Here is an 18984-nt window from a genome sequence, read left to right as displayed (position 1 = left end):
CCTTTTTGTCTATTTTGGTCTATTTTTCATTTTAGAAGTTTTTCACAAACTTATTCTTGGTTGTTTCTTCATATTCAGGGGTGAGGCTAAATTGCTGATTACCATCTCTGCATGTGCATTATCTTTTCTAGGTTAGCCAATCTTCCCAGGTAGAAATGTATCCACCAATCACTTTCCTGGGATTTTTAATCTTGATTGCCAGTGCTCTAGAAATTGAAAGACAGAAAGAGCTGAGAGGATTTTATCACTCAGCATGTAGATTCTCAGATCATATCTTAGTTTTAGTTGTGAAATCCTCATTCTAAATTGTGCAGTAATCCCCAGGTCCAGAATCCCCTCATTTTAATCTTTGCCATTTTTTCTTTTTTGAGACAGAGTCTTGCTCTGTCGCCAGGCTGGAGTGCAGTGGTGTGATCTCAGGTCACTGCAACCTCTGCCTCCCAGGTTCAAGCAATCCTCCTGCCTCAGCCTCCCAAGTAGCTGGGACTATAGGTGCATGCCGCCACACTCAACTAATTTTTGTATTTTTAGTAGAGATGGGGTTTCACCATGTTGGCCAGCATGGTCTCGATCTCTTGAACTCGTGATCTGTCTGCCTTGGCCTCCCAAAGTGCTGGGATTACAGGCATGAGCCACCGCGCCTGGCCTAATCTCTGCCATTTTGTAGTGCATCTGGAGGTCTAACTACTCCTACACAGACTGTTAAACAATCTTCTTGTTTCTGTGCTTGTTTTCTTCAACCATGCCCATATCCAGACTTTTAGAGCTACCTGGTAGTTGTAATTTCTGACAATTCTCTAGGTCCTAGAAACAAACAGGTACTTGCTTCATTGTTATCCTCCATCTCATTCTCATATTTCTCTTGTGGCAGACCAGGTCTCACTAACAGCTGAACAGGCAGGCCTCCATGAAAACTGGTTCAGCACTGACTGGATGGTTAAGTTAAATATTAAAAGCTGATACAGACAGTGCCCTTATATCAAGGCTGGAATGTAAGAAAAGCCCACCAAGAGTTTTGCCTAGGACTTTCCTGGGCCTTGAAGCATGAAAAGATAATGAAGGAATTCTTAACAGGACCCGTTAAGGATTAAGCAAGTTTTATTGGGGGTCTGAAAAAACTCTCCAGCCTTCCACAAGCAAGTTTTATTGGGGGTCTAAAGGAACTCCCCAAGCCTCCATGATTTAGCAGGAGACAAGATAAGTGTAATCACCCCAGCACCCGGACCCATTTAGATTTAGTAAATTTACTGAGGCTCCAGAGGAAGGTCTTCAAGACTCCGACATTAGTTATAGATTAGAAGAAGTTAATCACCTATGTCCTTAGATGAATGCACACTTACACATAGTCATATGGCTTAGAAGGTATATAAGCTCTGACAAACTTTTTAATTTTGAGTTGGTCTGGTGGTATTTTCCTGGCCTTCTCACTGTACCCAGTTACAGAAATAAATTATCTTATTTCCCAGTTCATCTGCATCTCGTTATTGGGCCCTGCGAATAAGCAGCCCGACTCTCGGTTTGATCCAGGAACACTCTCAGGAATTTAGCTTTCAACTTTCTAAGTTCTGTCTGTCACTACTCTACCATCTTATTTGCATGTCTCCTCTGTTTTTTTTTCTTCCTTTGTTTTGTTCACATGATTTTTATCTAATTTTCATGATTTTTCAAAGAATTATTGAAGGGACCAAAGGTACACCTTCAGTGCACACCTTCAATCTTCCATGCTTAATGAGAAGTCATCATCATATTTATTTTTCCTTTTTTATACACAAGTATTGCCCCTTAGCTGTTTTAAGAAAAAAAATATAAATCTTTGAAAACTTAAAAAATAAAGTTATTTCACTTCTGCCATAATTTCAGTATTCTTTATGTTTTCTTTAAACAAAAAGCATCATATCCCTCTAATGTATGCAATGGGTACATCTTCTCTTCATTATTTTCCAAAAACAAGACTATCAGAGAAGGTACTGCTGACGTAAATGATTTCATTTTAGAACCTATAAGAAACAGGTGCCGTGTAGACCAGGATATGATCTGTTTTTAAAATGTTTGACATTTCTAAAGTAAAATTGCAGATGCTTGATGAAGGGAGCCTCACCTGAAGGGTTTCAGATAATAAGATTTACTTTAGTATTTCACTATGGTAATGTATACCTTAACTAGCCAGAGGAACTTAAGAATCAACATTTATTGGTATTTATTCCAAACACTGCTCTGTATGAGGGGTTTAGTTTCAAAGCTTTCACCTAGAAATGATGGAATACATAGTTTACCGTGAAGGTTCCTGGCTATATCAAATTGTAAATCCTTTTCCTAGAAGATATTCACTCTTCACCCCAGCAAAACCAATCTGGACACAATCCTGTCAGTGGTCTGTATACATAATCGGAGAGGAAGCCATAGATACATTTGGCATTCCAGTTGGCAAGATGGCACATTCGGAACCTAGTTCTTGTGACAGAAAATATTTGCTTCTCACCAATAGGAGAGATATTTTGCTATGGAGCTTTTCAAAGGATAATGAAATCACAAAGACATTAATAAGACACAGGCAGTTTAGTAGCCCATAGGTAGGGAAGCAATGCAGAAGCATTCTTCCAAACAGGATACTTCAAGCTTTAGGGCATTCTTATAAGTGCAGAAAGAAGACTACTTCCAGAGGATGTCAAAAAAAGGTGTGAGTGGCAGTTACCAACATTAAGTATAATAATATAATATATAATATCCATCTTTTTTTTTTTGAGACAGAGTCTCATTCTGTCACCCAGGCTGGAGTGGAGTGGTATGATCTTGGCTCACTGCAACTTTCACCTCCCGGGTTCAAGTGATTCTCCTGCCTCAGCCTCCCGAGTAGCTGGGATTACATGTGTGCACCACCACATCCAGCTATTTTTAAAAAATATTTTTGGTAGAGACGGAGTTTGGCCAGGCTGGTCTCGAACTCCTGACCTCAAGTGATCTGCCTGCCTCAGCCTCTCAAAGTGCTGGGATTATAGGCATGAGCCACCACACCCAGCCTGTAATATCCATCTTTTAATGTATGTATGTTTTAAATATGTATGTATGTATCTATTCATATATCTATCATCTATCTATAGCACAAGTTCATCAACTATGAAAAAAGTTTTTTAAAAAATTGGGTGTAAGAATACTTCTGTTTGTTAACAAACAAATACAATGTTTAGTAATATCAAATTTGTCCTGTCCTTGGCTCCGCCTCTGCCTGAGAACACATTTGGCCTAAAATAAGGGGACAGATGAACAGGTGAATGTCTTTATGACAATCAACTGTAGGCCAGAGAAAGCTTTGATTAGAATAAATACTGACATCTGCAGATGAAATGAACTGCAGGGCAATGCTGAATATATCTCAGTTTTTCTTGGTTAGCATTAATTGAAATTGGACAATGTGCTGGCAGCTTGTGGAAAGTGAGCAAAACATGGTTAAAAGCTATCCCCTGGTTAAAGAGAGGTTGATGTGTACATCTCTTGTATGCCTTTGTCTGATGAATTCAAGAAGCCCACTTTTATAAGATAAAATGAAGTTAACAAGAAAGTGAGCACCCCCTGTGTTCATAGTATAATGATAAGATTAAAAAAAAATACTTGGTCTTATTAAGAAAACAAGAATAATTTATATGAAATAAAAAGAGACTAATGTATCAAATAAAATAGAAACTGGTATGTCAGTCAAATGCGAAGTTGTAGAGGGATTTAATAATAAGACCAATGTTAAAGGATGTCAAAGAAGCAAGAGGTAACCGTGAGCTGGAGTATTCAAGAGAGATTTATAGTGGAAATGAAAATAGATTGGCCTTCTAATGCGCAAAGTATCACAAATAGTCTTAAATTCTATAATTTAGAACATAAAAAGATATCTAAGATGTATTATGTAAGAAAAGTTTTCAAAGAGTGTATTCGCTATGCTATATTTCTAGAGAAATAAATACACAAATAATATTTGGGAAGAATATATTGCATATTATTAACAGTGGTTAAACCTAGGGCAAAGATAGTAAGAAATTAGAGCATTTAAAATTATGTATCTTTATATCACTTATTTAAACAAAAATAATTTATTTTTGGAATCAGAAGAGAGTGAGGTTGCACCAGACTTTCTAATAATTCACTTCTTCCTCAATTTCCAACATACCTGCAGTCCAGGACAGAGCTTTACCTAGATGTACACTGGAAACAAGTATTCCTGGATCAGAGATATATTATTAGAAAATAAGAAGAGACATAAATATGAATCCAGCAGATATTAAAATATAAACGAAAAATACCATGAATGATATTATCCTAATAATTTTGAAAACATATTTAAAATGGAAGAAAGAAATCAAATGAAACTGATGCAAGAAAATACATCTTATTTGTCTTCTAAAATTATTAATGGAATTAAATCGGTATTTCAAATTTCTACACAGAAAAACTATTAAACCCAGGCAGTTTTAAGAATGTGTTATATCAAATATCAAAAAATAGGATAGTCTAACCTTTAAAGGAATAGAAAAAGAAGAAATATTTCAAACTAATTTTTGAAGCTAGTATAACTTTATTACCAACACAAGAAAAAAATGAAATGAGAAGGTATAGGATACCTTATTCATTAACATTAATGTAAAAGTTCCAACTAAGATATTTACAAACTGAATTTTGGACATGCATAAATATGTCAAACCATAATAGTCTAGTTGTATTTATCCCAGGAATGATGGCTTGATTCAGTATAAAAAATCTGCTGATGAAATTTACCACATTAAAAAATTGAGGAGAAGAAAATACATATGATTATGCAATAAACACGGAAAAGTGGTAAAATCCAACATGCATTCATAATTTTAATATTAATGAGCAAAACTAGAAGTGGAAAGAAACTTATTTAACTTAATAAAAGCTACTTACAAAACTACAGTGCAGCTGCTTTGGAAAACAGTTTGGCAGTTCCTCAAAATGTTAAATATTGAGTTGTCATGTGACCTACATATACAACTGAAAAAATTGAAAACACAAAATTTCTATGAGAATATTTCAAGCAGTATTTTTCAAAATAGCCAAAAAGTAGAAACAACCAAATTGGCCATCAACTGTTGAATTTATTTTTTAAAGTGGTATATTCATACAACCAAGTATTATTCAGCGATAAAAACTAATGAAGTACTGATAGTTCCTACAACATGGATGAATCTTGAAAACCTTATGCTACGTGAAAGAAGCCAGACACAAAAGGCCTCTGGCTATTGTGTGATTCAGTTTGTATGGGATGTCCAGAATAGACAAATCTATACAGACAGAAAGTAGATTACTGGTTGCCAGGGGATAAGAATGGGGAAAATGAGTAGTGAGTGCTAATGGGTAAATAGTTTATTTTGGGGGTGACAAAAATATTCTTGAATTAGATTGTGATGATGGTTGCACAACTTTATGCTAGAAATTGCTGAATTGTACACTTTAAAATGGTGAGTTTTATGGCATACGAATTGTATAGCAATATTGTATTTTTAAACCTAATTTAAATATATTCAATGGTGAAATGTTAAAAGTATTCAGGAATAACATAGGATGCATCCTCTCACATCAATCCAACAAAATACTGGAGGTCCTAGCCAGCGTATTTGGAAAACATATAGAAAGAACATATAAAGTTAAAAGAGGAGACACAAACACTTGTTATTGCTTGACTGTCCATATAGAAAACTCAAAATATTCAAAAGAATAAACTGAAACATTGTTAATGTATGCAGAAAAGTTTTCACCAAATGGTGCTGGGACAACTGGCTATCCACATGCAAAAGAAAGATCTAAAGACAAAACTTACAGCTTTATAAAAATTAACTCAAGATGAATTATAGACAAGTATGAAAAGCAAAACTATAAAACTCCAGAAAGTAATGTAGGAGAAAATCTAGGTGTTCTTGGGTTTGTTGATGACTTTTTAGATACAATGTCAAAAGCACAATTTGTGAAAGAAAAAATTAAAAAATTAGATTCATGAAAATTCACAATTCTGCACTGCAAAAAAAAATTTTTATGTTAAAAAAGTTATAAAAAAGATGAGCCATAGACTAGGAGCAAAAGACACATTAGATAAAGAAATAGTATTCAAAATGTACAATATTTTTTTTTGAAATAGCCACGCTCTGTTGCCCAGGCTGGAGTGCAGTGGTGTGATGTTAGCTCACTGCAACCTCCACCTCCTGGGCTAAAGCGATTCTCCTGCCTCAGCCTCTCGCATAGCTGAGATTACAGGCACATGCCACCACACCCAGCTAATTTTTATATTTTTAGTAGAGATGGGGTTTCACCATGATGGCCAGGCTGGTCTGGAACTCCTGACCTCAGGTGATCCGCCGGCCTCAGCCTCTCAAAGTGCTGGGATTACAGACATGAGCCACCGCGCCTGGTCGATCATCCTTAAAATTTAACAATAAAAACAAAATGACGAAATGAAAAACAATTTAAAACTGATCACAAGATTTGAACAGAAATCTTCACACCCCAAAGATATACAGATGTCAAACAAGCATATAAAACGATGTTCTCAACCTCATATAACATTAAGGAATTGCAAATTAATACAGTAAGATACGATTACCTACCCATTAGAATAGCTAAAATTCCAAACACATCACCAATGTTATTAAGGATGTGGAATAACAGGAGCTCACATTCGTTTCAGGTGGGGATGCAAAATGGTACCGTCAGTTTCAGATGACAGACTGGCAATTTCTTACAAAGCTTAATGAAGTCTTATATAACCCAACAGTCGTGCTCCTCGGTATTTACTGTAATGAATTGAAAGTTTATGTCCACACGAAAACCTGCCCATTGATCCATTAATGTTTATGGCAAGTTTATTCATAATTGCCAAAACTTGGAAGAAACAAAGATGTTCTTTAATTGGTGAATGGATGGACAAATGTGATATTTCCATTAAATGGAATGTATCATTCACCAATAAAAATAGATGAGCTCTCAAGCCATGAAAAAAATGGGGAAACCTGAAATACATATTGCTAAGCAAAAGCAGTGAATCTGGAAAGGCTACCTACTGTATGATTCTGATTATATGACATTCTGGAAAAGACAGAACCAACGGGAGAGTAAAAACATCAGTGATCACCAGAGCTTTAGGGCTGGGGTGGGGGAGAGCAAAAGAGGGAAGCATAGGTGAAGCCTAGGGGATTTTAAGGCAATGAAACTTTTCTGAAATGGTGGATACATGCCATTATATATATATGTCAAAACTCATAGAATGTACAACACAAATACTGAATCCTGATGTAAACTATAGATTTTAGTTTATGATAATATATTAATACTCACTCGTCAATTGTAAAAATTTCATCAATTAGTGCAAGATGTTAACAGTAGGGGACACTGTGTATATATGTGTCTGTGTGTGGGTAACCTGAAAACTCTAACTTCTGCTCAATTTTCCTGAAAATCAGTAAATATTCTACAAAATAAAGTCTATGAATTTCAAAAATGCTATGGCAAAAGAAAAATATATAGAAATTTCTAGCAAGAAACCAGATATAAGATCACTGTAAAAAATTCTATTGCATTTATATACATTATCAACAAATAGAAAATGCCATTTTAAAAGACACTATTTTCATTTTCAATAACATTACTAAAGCCTAGGAACAAAGATAACAAATATATACATGGCCTTTGTGTGTAAAATGATAAAAATTTTATTTAAAGGCACTAAAGGTAGATAACTCAGAGTCTTAAATTTATCAATTTTCTTTGAATACATCTAGCCATGTTTCTCAACTCGGAGTGCATAAAAAAATTCCCTGAACGTGTTAATGTAAATGACAAGTTAATGGGTGCAGCACACCAACATGGCACATGTATACATACGTAACAAACCTGCACGTTGTGCACATGTACGCTAGAACTTAAAGTATAGTAAAATATATATATATATAATAAAAATAAAAAGTAAAAAAAAGGATAAAAAAAATCTCTATGTTTGACCACCTCCCAACCTCTCAAGATTAAGTAAATACAATAATCTCATAGATAAAATTTTATTGAAGCACAGTCATCCCAACAGACTACAATTAGAAGTCAAAATATATAAAGAACTATGATTCAAAAAGAACCAACAAAAATCTCAAGTTTTAAAATAAATATTTGAAGGACAAAATAAGCATTTCACAGAACAGAAAGCACAATGTCCATAATCCTGAAAATATGTTTAACTGAGAAATTCAGAATAAAACCACAATAAAATACAGTTTTTATGATACCATATCTCTTTATTATAAATCTATATATTTAATGCTTCTTATTACCTTCAATGTTTATAGAAAAATTAATGTAAATATATCCTAAACTGTTTGGATTACCACTTTTTAAAAAATATTCCAATAGTTTTTGTGGTACAGGTGGTTTTTGGTTGCATGGATGAGTTCTTTCTCGGTGCTTTCTGACATTTTAGTGAACCCATCACCTGAGCAGTGTACACTGTACCAAATGTATAGTGTTTTATCCCTTACCCCCAACCTTTCCCCCGAGTCCCTAAAGATTATTATATCGTTCTTATGCTTTTGCATCCTCATAACTTAGCACCCACTTATAAGTGAGAACACATGATATTTGCTTTTCCATTCCTGAGTTGCTTCACTTAGAATCATAGCCTCCAGCTCCAAGTTGTTGCAAAATACATTATTTGGTTCCTTAATAAAATGTTTTTTCTATGTCAACCAAATTGAAATAAAGTTTAAAATCCAGCAAAAATAGTGATGATGTTGAGAAATTGGAATTCCCTTCCACTGTGGGAATGTATATTGTTATACCAACTCTGGGAAATAATTTGACATTACCAAGATGGACATATCCTGCAACCTAATGATTCTACCCCTTGATATATTCCTTCCCTGGAGAAACTCTCCTACATTTTAACTAGGAATCATGTAGCAGAATGCCAAGAGAAACACTCTGACAAACACACACACACACACACACACAGAGACACACACACAAACACACACAGTCATATATATAGTAAAACAAATACACAAATGGTGGTCTCTTCGTACAATAAAACTGTGTTGAGAGAAGGATGACAAGTTTCCTGTTAATGTGGAGCATGGTAATTAGAAAGTATATGCATGAGGTGAGATTGGAAAGGCATGTTGGAGCCAGATAATGACTGACTTTGTTAAGAAGTTTAACATTTTTCCTATAGGTGAAGGGAAGCTTTGGATATTTTTAAGCAGGAGGCAAGATCCAGTTGTATTTGAAAGGTTGCTAAGACAACAATGTTTAAAATGGCTGGGAAAAGGGGACAAGAGTACTAGTTAGAAAGGTGTTACAATTAATCAGTAAGGAAATATTTTTGCCAATAGGGACTTATTCACAACTGTTACCCTAATTTAAAAAACCCTACTCTATCCTGGGATCCTAATGGGCTACACTCTAGAATAGTGAGTGGATACTATTCCAGCACCTTCATGCATTGGTCTTGGACCATTGGTGACCACAGGTGTTAGGCAGGATGAAAAAATTACCTGAACCTAGTACATCCATGTGCATTTTCTCCACCTGGTAAACTCATTCCTTAATACCCTACTGAAATTCCGGTCCTTTGAAAAATCTGCCCTATTATTCCAAGCAGAATTAATATCTCCCACTTCCAGCCTTTCACCATAGTACAATAAAATTAAAACAAACTATTTTTAAAAGGCATTTGGGAAATATTTTTCAAACTGTTAAATTGGCATAACCTGTGATACAAAACTTCTACCACTAGGAAGGTATGTGCACAATGATGAATGCACAGTTTTTTTTAAAATTAGAATATTCTTTGTTTGCTTTGCAATAGCAATTTCCTGGAAGCCACCAAAATGCACATGAGGAGGCTGGTTAAGTAAATGTGGCTACATCCATACAATAAAATGTCAATTAGTTATTAAAGACAATGAAGAGTGAATACTGATATGGAAAAAAATATCCAAAATATACCCAGTGACAAAAGCAAGATGTAGATAAAAGGGTGCAATGTGTGAGCGTTTACATATCTGTGAAGAAAATTTCTGGAAAGAAATATAAGAAACTGTAAATAGCATTTGCTTTTAAGGAGGGCAACTGAGCATTTGGAGTGGTAGTGTGATTTTTTTTTTCATAATGCTTTTTGTACTACCTGGATTTATTTCATTGCATGCACTATTTTATTTTTAATAACAAAGCTTTTTAAAATGGAAATTATTGTACTCTTTAAAAATGAAAATCCTATTTATGTACCACATCTATTACACTGTAGTTTATTTGTTAATGTGCTAGGTTTTCCAACTTGACTATGAGCAACTTAAGGACAGAACCCGTCTTATTGGTCTTCATATCCACAGTGCCTAAGCACAGTGCCTGATAGTAATGGACACTCAAGTACCTGAATAAAAAGATGAATAGATATTGATTGAATGAATGAATGGATACAGGAATCAATGCATGAATAAATAAATAAATGCATTAGTGAATGAATGGCAGATAGTAATTCAAGTTCACTAAAGGACAGCAATTGTAGTCCTTCACAAACTTATCTGTGGCCCTTCATCTATGTTTTGAGGATTTATTATGAGAAGAAATTCAGGAAAAACACAATTGCTTTACATTCATGGTGACCTATCTGATGAAGAGTACAGAATCATATTAATTATGCACGAGAGCAATGAAGTACATTTTATCCTAGGCTGCATCAAAAGCAAGTCACTGTGAAATGAACTGAATGATTTAACAACATCCAATGCATAAAAAGTCCTCCTCACCTTAAAGGTCTTCAGGACAGCCTCTTAATTTGATTTCTGTTTTGTTGTGCTATCTTCATTTTATGGTCTTTAGTTCTCCTTATTACAAATGTAATTTTTAAGGGTCAAATTAATTTAATTTCACTTTGGCTTTGGGATGGTTGAATGCAAGGTTGTGAAAACCACTAGCTTAAAACAGGTGCTCTGCAAAACTTTCTGCCAAGCCTCCCTAAGGCAGCAAGACACCAACAGAAAAAAGTATAAACTGGAGAGTTCACAGCTATTCTGTAATAGTAAGGAGAAATGATGGACGCTCCAAATATTGTATCAACGCCAGAGGGTGGCATTGTCGTTACTTACATCCCGTCCCCCATCCCTGCAGCCTGAAAGGCCTGTCTTACACTTTTATACCTCTCAAAATTATGCTCATTCTTCAATACCCAACTAAAATCCGCTCTCTTCTGTGATGCCTTTTCTTACTGCTTCAGCCAGAAGTACCCCGCTCTAAATCACTTGTTTAGAATCAACTATGTCTTGTGTCTCATGCCATACTTACTACTTTGACCATCTTAGATCCTCATGTGAATTGTGAACTTCTGGAGTGCAGAAAGCATGTGCTACACTACTTTATATTCCATCCTCCTCCCCATCTCATTCTAATAAGTATTCTTTTAATTTTTTTGAGTCTTGGACAGCTTTGAGAATTTAACAAAAGCAAACTGAATGGATAAATGTGCAACTCCACAAAGTGAAACTTTCCAGGGGATTTCAAGGGTATGTGATATTAGATCTAGCTCGGGTTCAATTAATATTGACTAAAATTAGGGAGGTAACATCTACACAGATGAGCTTGGAGTTACATCCCTTAGTTTTGTATCTCAGCTCTGCTGCTTACTAACTGGGTGAATTTTGACAGTTTACTAAATCTTTCTGTCTCTTGGTATACTCTTCTGTGATATGGGAATAATAATAGCACCTTCCTCTCAAAATTATTAAGACTGAATAAGAATAGGAATTTAGCATAGCACTTGGCTTTTAGTATGTACTTTATTAATGACTTTATGTTTTTTCCACATTCATAAAACTAAATACATAGTGAAGCCAAGATTTGAAGCAGGGTTTGTCTGACCAGAACAAACTGGAGCCAGGCAGATAAGGTACAAATACAGGCTTCATCAGTTACTAACCATTTTACTTTGGTCAAATCTATAGGATGGTCTTTCATATAATGCATATTTTGGCCAGGCTTAGTGACTCATGCTTGTAATCCCAAAACTTTAGGAGGCTGAGGCGGGAGAATTGCTTGAGGACAGGAATTCAAGATCAGTTTGGGTAACATAGCAAAACCAGATCTCTACTAAAAAATATAGCCAGGCATGGTGACACTCACCTGTAATCCCAGCTTCTCAGGAGGCTGAGGTAGGAGGATTGCTTGAGCCTGAGAGGATATATATATATAAAACACATTCCTTCACCTAGCACATCTAACATTTAGTATCTTGTTGAATATAGATAAAAGTAAGGAAAATGTCTGAGAAAACAAGGAGAGAAGAAGGAAGGCATAGGTTTTATCCTCAATGATTTTACAGTCTTATAGGGGAAAGATGACATTGAAGTGATAAATAATAAGTAAGGTTTAATAAGTGAAGTGTAAATGACTGGTGAAGGCTGTAGCTTGGGAATCAAAGGAAACAGAGGAGGCCATCTAAAAAGCCTAGCTGGGCTGATAAGGGGCAGACAAGTCTCTCTCACACTGGTCTTTTCACTACATCATTATGCATCCAGAGACTTATTTTCTCACTTTACCCACTTATTTTCAGATTTTTGGTGTGGCTTTCATTGTTAGACTCTTATCGTTTTTCCATTTGATTTTACTGAGTTTTTGAGACTGCTGCATAGGCTCAAAGCTGAGTAAACTGCTACTTTAGCGTGTCACCACAAAACATGAAGATATATATTGACTCTGTGTCAAACATCAAACTGATCTTTTAAATTGCTTTGATGACTTGTAGGGCTATGCTTAGCGTAGGTCTAGTTTTATTGTACAATGACTAGCTCAGATTGCCAAGATGAATTATACAGATTTTCCAGAATAAGGTGAGATATTTCACTAGTTGTAAAGAAACTAATTCCCTATTTGACTTCTGTCTTGATTAGAGAAAAAAAAATGTTTTACATCTGTCAATCAACAAAAACAATATCCAGAGGCCAAAGAGATTGGGGTGGCATGGATAAACCTCAATGTATAAATGGGGATATTTTCTATTCTTATTTGTGTCATTGTCTTTGGACAATGAAATAAATTATTAAAATGAGGAATTGGAATCACAGCCCTTCAGAAAAATAGAGGTTGTTACAGCGTAAACATTGTCCAAAAGAAGATTGGGATTATCAACATAAACTCTAATCTTTACTCAAATAAAGATTAATTTTTCCTGGGTGACTTTGCTATCTTAACCCAGCCTAAGTGCTGTTAATTCAATCTGCAAGTGTGTCCTCTTTTATTGTCTTCATACATACTTCTCCTTGTGCCTGGAATTCTATACCCTAAACTCTTTGCCTATTTAACTCCTTCTCACTCTACATCCCTTGGTTCAATAGATAGAGAAACCTTCCTTGATTCACATGACTATATCAAATACATCTATTATAAACTCGACGCATAATTTTTTTTCCATAGCACATGGAAGCGTTGCAACTTATAAATTGCCATTTATGTTTATGCAATTATTTTATTAGTACCTTCCTTCTTTCACTTCAACTATAAGCGTATAACAGCAGGGACCTGAGCATATAGCATAGTTCCTGGCTTATAGTTGGTGCATAATAATAATTTGGTGAAAAAATGAATAAATTTCAGTTTTACCTAATTAGATTATGTTATCCCTAAAGACAAATGCTTTGCTTTAAGAAAACTCAATATACATATATTTAAAAGTTTCACTTGTGAAATTAAGAGCTAGCTAAGAATGGAAGTTTATTTACTTGTTGGGGGCAGAATTAATCAGATTCCCATGTTTAATTTATGCTTCAAGGTAAGTTTCTTATCCTGTGACTTACTATTCTGGTCTGTGCTATATGAGAAGTATCAAATCAGTATTTGATTTTGTAAATCCAAGAACCGAGTAATTCCAGAAATATAGCCCTTATATTATTCAGGGGTCTTCAGAGTGACATAACCAATAGGATACATATAGATAGATAGATATAGATATAGACGTAGATATATGAAAGGGTAATTGTTAGGAGAATTGGCTCACACAATTATGGAGGCTGAGGAGTCCCATGACAGAACATGTGCAAGTTGGGGACTCTGGAATGTCTATAGCATAGCTCAGTTCAAGTAAGAAGGCATCAGAATCAGCGAAGTTGATGGTGTCTCTCTCAGTCTGAGGCTGTGGGTCTGAAAACTTAGGGGGCTGCTGGTGTATGTCTTGGAGTCTAAAGTCAAGAGAGCTTGGAGTTCCAATGTCCAAGGGCAGGAAGAGAAAAGTGTTTCAGCTCCAGGAGAGGGAGGGAGGGAAGGAAGGAGTCAGAAAGAGAGAGAGAGAGGGAGAGAGAGAAAGAGAGAGAGCTTGCTTTTCCTTTATCTTTTGATTCTATTTAGGCCTTCAGCTGATTAGATGATGCCATTCACATTGGGTGAGGGTGAATCTTCCCCACTCAGCCCACTGACTCACATGCCAATCTCCTACAGAAACACTCTCACAGATACACCCAGAAATAATGCTTTACCAACTCTCAAGGTATTCTTCAATCCAGTAGGTTTAAACCCTAAAATTAACAGCCACAGTCCTCTACTTTTAAGAATTTTACGTCAGTGTTTGGAATCTCAATTTCTTAGTAAAAACACTATTAGAAATTAGAGACACATAGTGAAATATTTTTTAGTGACTCTAAAAGTGAGCTGGCATCACAACAAAAAGAAATGCCTAAATTCAAATATAAAAATCAGACTGTCTTTTCCCATACTTCTTTGAGGACAGAGAATGATTTATTCATAAAGATAGCTAAAGCAAATTTCAAAGTTCCTGGCCTGTAATAACTGACCCCCTTCATGTGTATTTCTATATCTTCATCTGTCTCCATCTCTCTGTACATATGGAATTAGACACATTGATACGATTTGGATGTTTATCCCCTCCAAATCTCATGTCAAAATGTGTTTCTCAGTATTGGAGGTGGGTCTGGTAACAGGTGACTGGATTATGAGGGTGAATTCCTCATAAATGGCTTAGAACCATCCCTTTGGTGATAAGTGAGTTCTTGCTCCAAGTTCACATGAGATCTGGTTCTTTAAAAGAGCATGGCATCTCCCCACTCTCTCTCTTTGCTCTAGCTCTCACCATGTGATGTGCTGACTCCCCCTTCACCTTTCACCATGATTTTATAGTTCCTGAGACCTTCCCCAGAAGCAGATGCTGACACTCTGCTTCATATAAAGCTAGCAGAACCCTGAGCCAGTTAAAAAACTCTTTTATGTATAAGTTATGCAGCCCCAGATATTTCTTTATAGCAATGCAAAAATGGCCTAACATGGAAAATTGATTCCAAGGAGCGGAGCATGGCTATAAAGATTCCTGAAGATGTGGATGTGGCTTTGGAGCTTGGTAATGGGCAGAGGTTGGAAGAGTTTAGAGGTCTCAGGAGAATACAGGAAAACAAGGAAAAGTGTAATATCTTAGAGACTTGTTAAGTGGTTGTGACCAAAATCCTTGTAGAAATATAAACAATGAAGTTCTGGCTGATGAGATCTCATATGGAAATGAGGAAGAGATTGAAAACTGGATCAAAGGTCACCTGTGTTACACCTTAATAAAGAGCTTGGCTGCATAATGCCCAAGTCCTAGGGATCTGTGAAAGTTTAAACTTAAGAGTGATTACATATGTAACTTACCTGCACATTGGGCACATGTACCATAAAACCTAAAGTATAATAATAATAATAATAATAATAATAATAATAATAATTACAATAAAAGAAAAAAAAAAAGAGTGATTACCTAGGGTATCTGGGAGAAGAAATTTCTAAGCAGAAATGTGTTAAAAAATCTGTGTGGTTGCATCTAACAGCCTACAATAAGACATAGGAGCAATAAGATATAGGAGCAAAAGAATGATGTAAATTTGGAACTTATGTTTAATAGGGAAGCAGAGCATAAAAGTTTGGAAAATCTGTGGCCTGTCCATTTGGCAGAGAAAGAATAAACTTTATTTGGGAGAACAATACAAGCAAGCTGTGGAGCAGCCACTTACTAGACAGAATATCATGACTAAAAGGCAGCCAAGTGCTAATAGCCAAGAGAATAGGAAAAAGGTCTCAGAGGCATTTCAGAGATCTTGGAGACAGTCCCCCACTTCACAGGCCCAGAGTCCTGGGAGAAAAGAATGCTTTTGAGGACCAAGCCCAGGGCACCAATGCCCTGGGCCACCTCAGGACACTGCTGCCTGCATCCTAGCAGCTCCAGCTCCAGCTCCAGCCTCAGCTCAAGGGTCCCCAGGTAGAGCTCATGCCACTGCACTGGAGGGTACAAGCCATAAGCCTTGGAGGCGTCCATGTGGTGTTAAGTCTACAGGCACACAGAATACAAGCATGAAGAAGGCATGGCAGCTTCCTCCTAGATTTTAGAGGACGTATCAGAAAGCCTGGGTGCCCAGGTAAAAGCTTGTTGCAAGGGTGGAGTCCTCACAGGGAACTTCTACTAGGGCAGTGTAGAGGGGGAAATGTGGGGTTAGAGCCTCCACAGAAAGTCTCCAACAGAACACTGCCTAGTGGAGCTTTGGGAAGGGGGCCACTGCTCTCCAGACTCCAGAATGGTAGAGTCACAGGCAGCTTCCATCCTCAGCCTGGAAAATCCACCGGCACTCAGCTCGAACTTGTGAAAGCAGCCATGGGGGCTGCAATCTGCAAAGTCACAAGAATGTAGCTCCCCAAGGCCTTGGAAGCCCACCACTTGAACCAGTGTACCCTAGATTTGGGACATGGAATCGAGATTATTTTGGAACTTTAAGATTTAATGATTGCACTGCTGGGTTTCAGACTTGAGTGGGGCCTATTGCCCCTTTCTCTTGGCTGAATTAATCCTTTTGTAATGGGAATGTCTACCCGATGCCTGTCCCACCATTGTGTCTTGGACATTAATAACTTGTTTTTGATCTCATTGGCTTATAGATGGAAGGAACTCATCTCTACATGAGACTTTGGACTTCAGACTTGAGACTTAAGGCTTTTCAGTTAACACTGAAACCAGTTAAGATTTTGAGGGACTATTGCCAAGGCATGACTGTATTTTGAAATGTGAGAAGGACATGAGATTTGGGGGGCTGGGATGGAATGATACGGTTTAGTGTTTATCCCTTCCAAATCTCATATTGAAGTGTGATTTCCAGTGTTGGAGATGGGGCCTGGTGGGAGGTGATTGGATCATGGGGATGGATTCCTCATGAATGGTTTAGCATCATTCCCTTGGTGATAAGTGACTTCTCACTCTGAGTTTACGCAAGATGTGGTAGTTTGAAAGAGTGTGACACCTCCCCTTGTTTCTGCTCTTGTCATGTGAATATACCTGCCCCCTTTTGCCTACTGCTATGATTTTAAGCTTCTTGAGGCCCTCATCAGAAGCAGATGCTGGTACTATGCTTCATGTAAAACCTGCTGACCCATGAACCAATTAAACTCCTTTTCTTTATAAATTACCCAGCTTCAGATATTTCCATTTTTTGTTTATTAATTTTTTATTGACATCTTCTGAATAAGTGTTTTCTGTTGGTTGGTTTCGAAAGGAGTCTATTCCTGAATATAATTAGAGGCAGTTCACATACTGTGGGCTTATTGAGACCCAAGGGATTTTTAAATTTTAGCCTGTCTGATATTCCTTTTTGATTTCACTTAAATTTGAATTACTCTAAATATAATCTGGGCATATTGACTAGCTATTTCTTTGTAACAATGCAAAAAGAGCCTATCGCACATGTAGACAATATGTGCATTGAAAATTTCATAGAATGGAAGTCAAGAAACCTTGATATTCTTCTAGCCTCAACTCTATCAATAATTAACTATAGGATTTTAGATAAGTTACTTAATCTCTCTTTGCCTTACGTTCTTTATCTTCAAATTTGGCTAATCATACATGTCCTGCATACCTAATCATTGTATGAAGAAGAATAAATGAGATGGCAAATGTGAAAAAAATTTTAAAAGTATTATTCAAATACAAGTGTGATGGAGGGTGTGTGTTATGTGTAGCAGAGCATATAGCTAGGGTACCGAAAGTGTTAATCTCAAACAAAGTGAAGAGACTGAGATTCATTCTCTGGAAGCTCAGCACACATAGGCTAACTTGCATAATCACCCTTTTATTCATCAGCATGGCTCTATCCAGTATTGAAGGAACCTTATAAATCTCTCACTTCCCCTCTTACTTCACATGCTGAATCAGCCTTTGTGAACGTATCCCCTCCAGTATGTAATATTTTGAAGAAACTTTCAAGAAAACTCTGTGCTCAGAGAGTGCTGATTCAGCACAGTGAATGAGGTGACAAAGATGTATTTTGGAACGTTTCATTGGCATTTTCAACACCAACTCTACACAAATAAGGAGGTGCCTGTTTGGTCAAAGGAAACACATTGCTTACAAATCGCTATATATGTTCCTGAATTTGAAGGCACATGGCATATGGAAAAAAAATGTATCACCATGTTTTAAAGGCACTTTCCTGTGCATTCAAATAGTCCATATTTAATTTACGGTATGTAGTAATCTCCTTTCCTTCTTCTTATGCCTCCATACATAATACAACAGCTTCTAGAAAATGTACCCTACAGTGTGATATGTCACTATCCCACAGGAAATGAAGTAAGAAAGTATCCTTTTCTATAATATATAAAAAATAAATTAAAATTATGCATAAGCATGATTGAAGACAAATAATTCTATCTGGCTTAAAAGAATCAGTTGCTGTAACTGCTTTACTCACACACCTGGAGTTTTGACTGGCAGAACCTTACATTTTGGTGGTTCTAATCTTCAGTAACACAGAGCTTTCCTGACTTTTGTTCACACTTATTAGCTGCTGGAAGCAAGACACAGAAGACATTTTAAAGTATTATTTCGAAAGATTTCACAACATGACAGAAAAACACGTGTGCCAGTAATAGGTGGTAGACTGTGGATGATAGTGTTGGGATTTAATTGAAATGATACTTCCTCAAAAAACT

Source organism: Pongo abelii, chromosome X (assembly GCF_028885655.2).
Source record: "Pongo abelii isolate AG06213 chromosome X, NHGRI_mPonAbe1-v2.0_pri, whole genome shotgun sequence".
NCBI lineage: Eukaryota > Metazoa > Chordata > Mammalia > Primates > Hominidae > Pongo > Pongo abelii.
The sequence above is the reverse complement of the archived record's forward strand: the minus strand, read 5'-3'. Positions refer to the sequence as shown.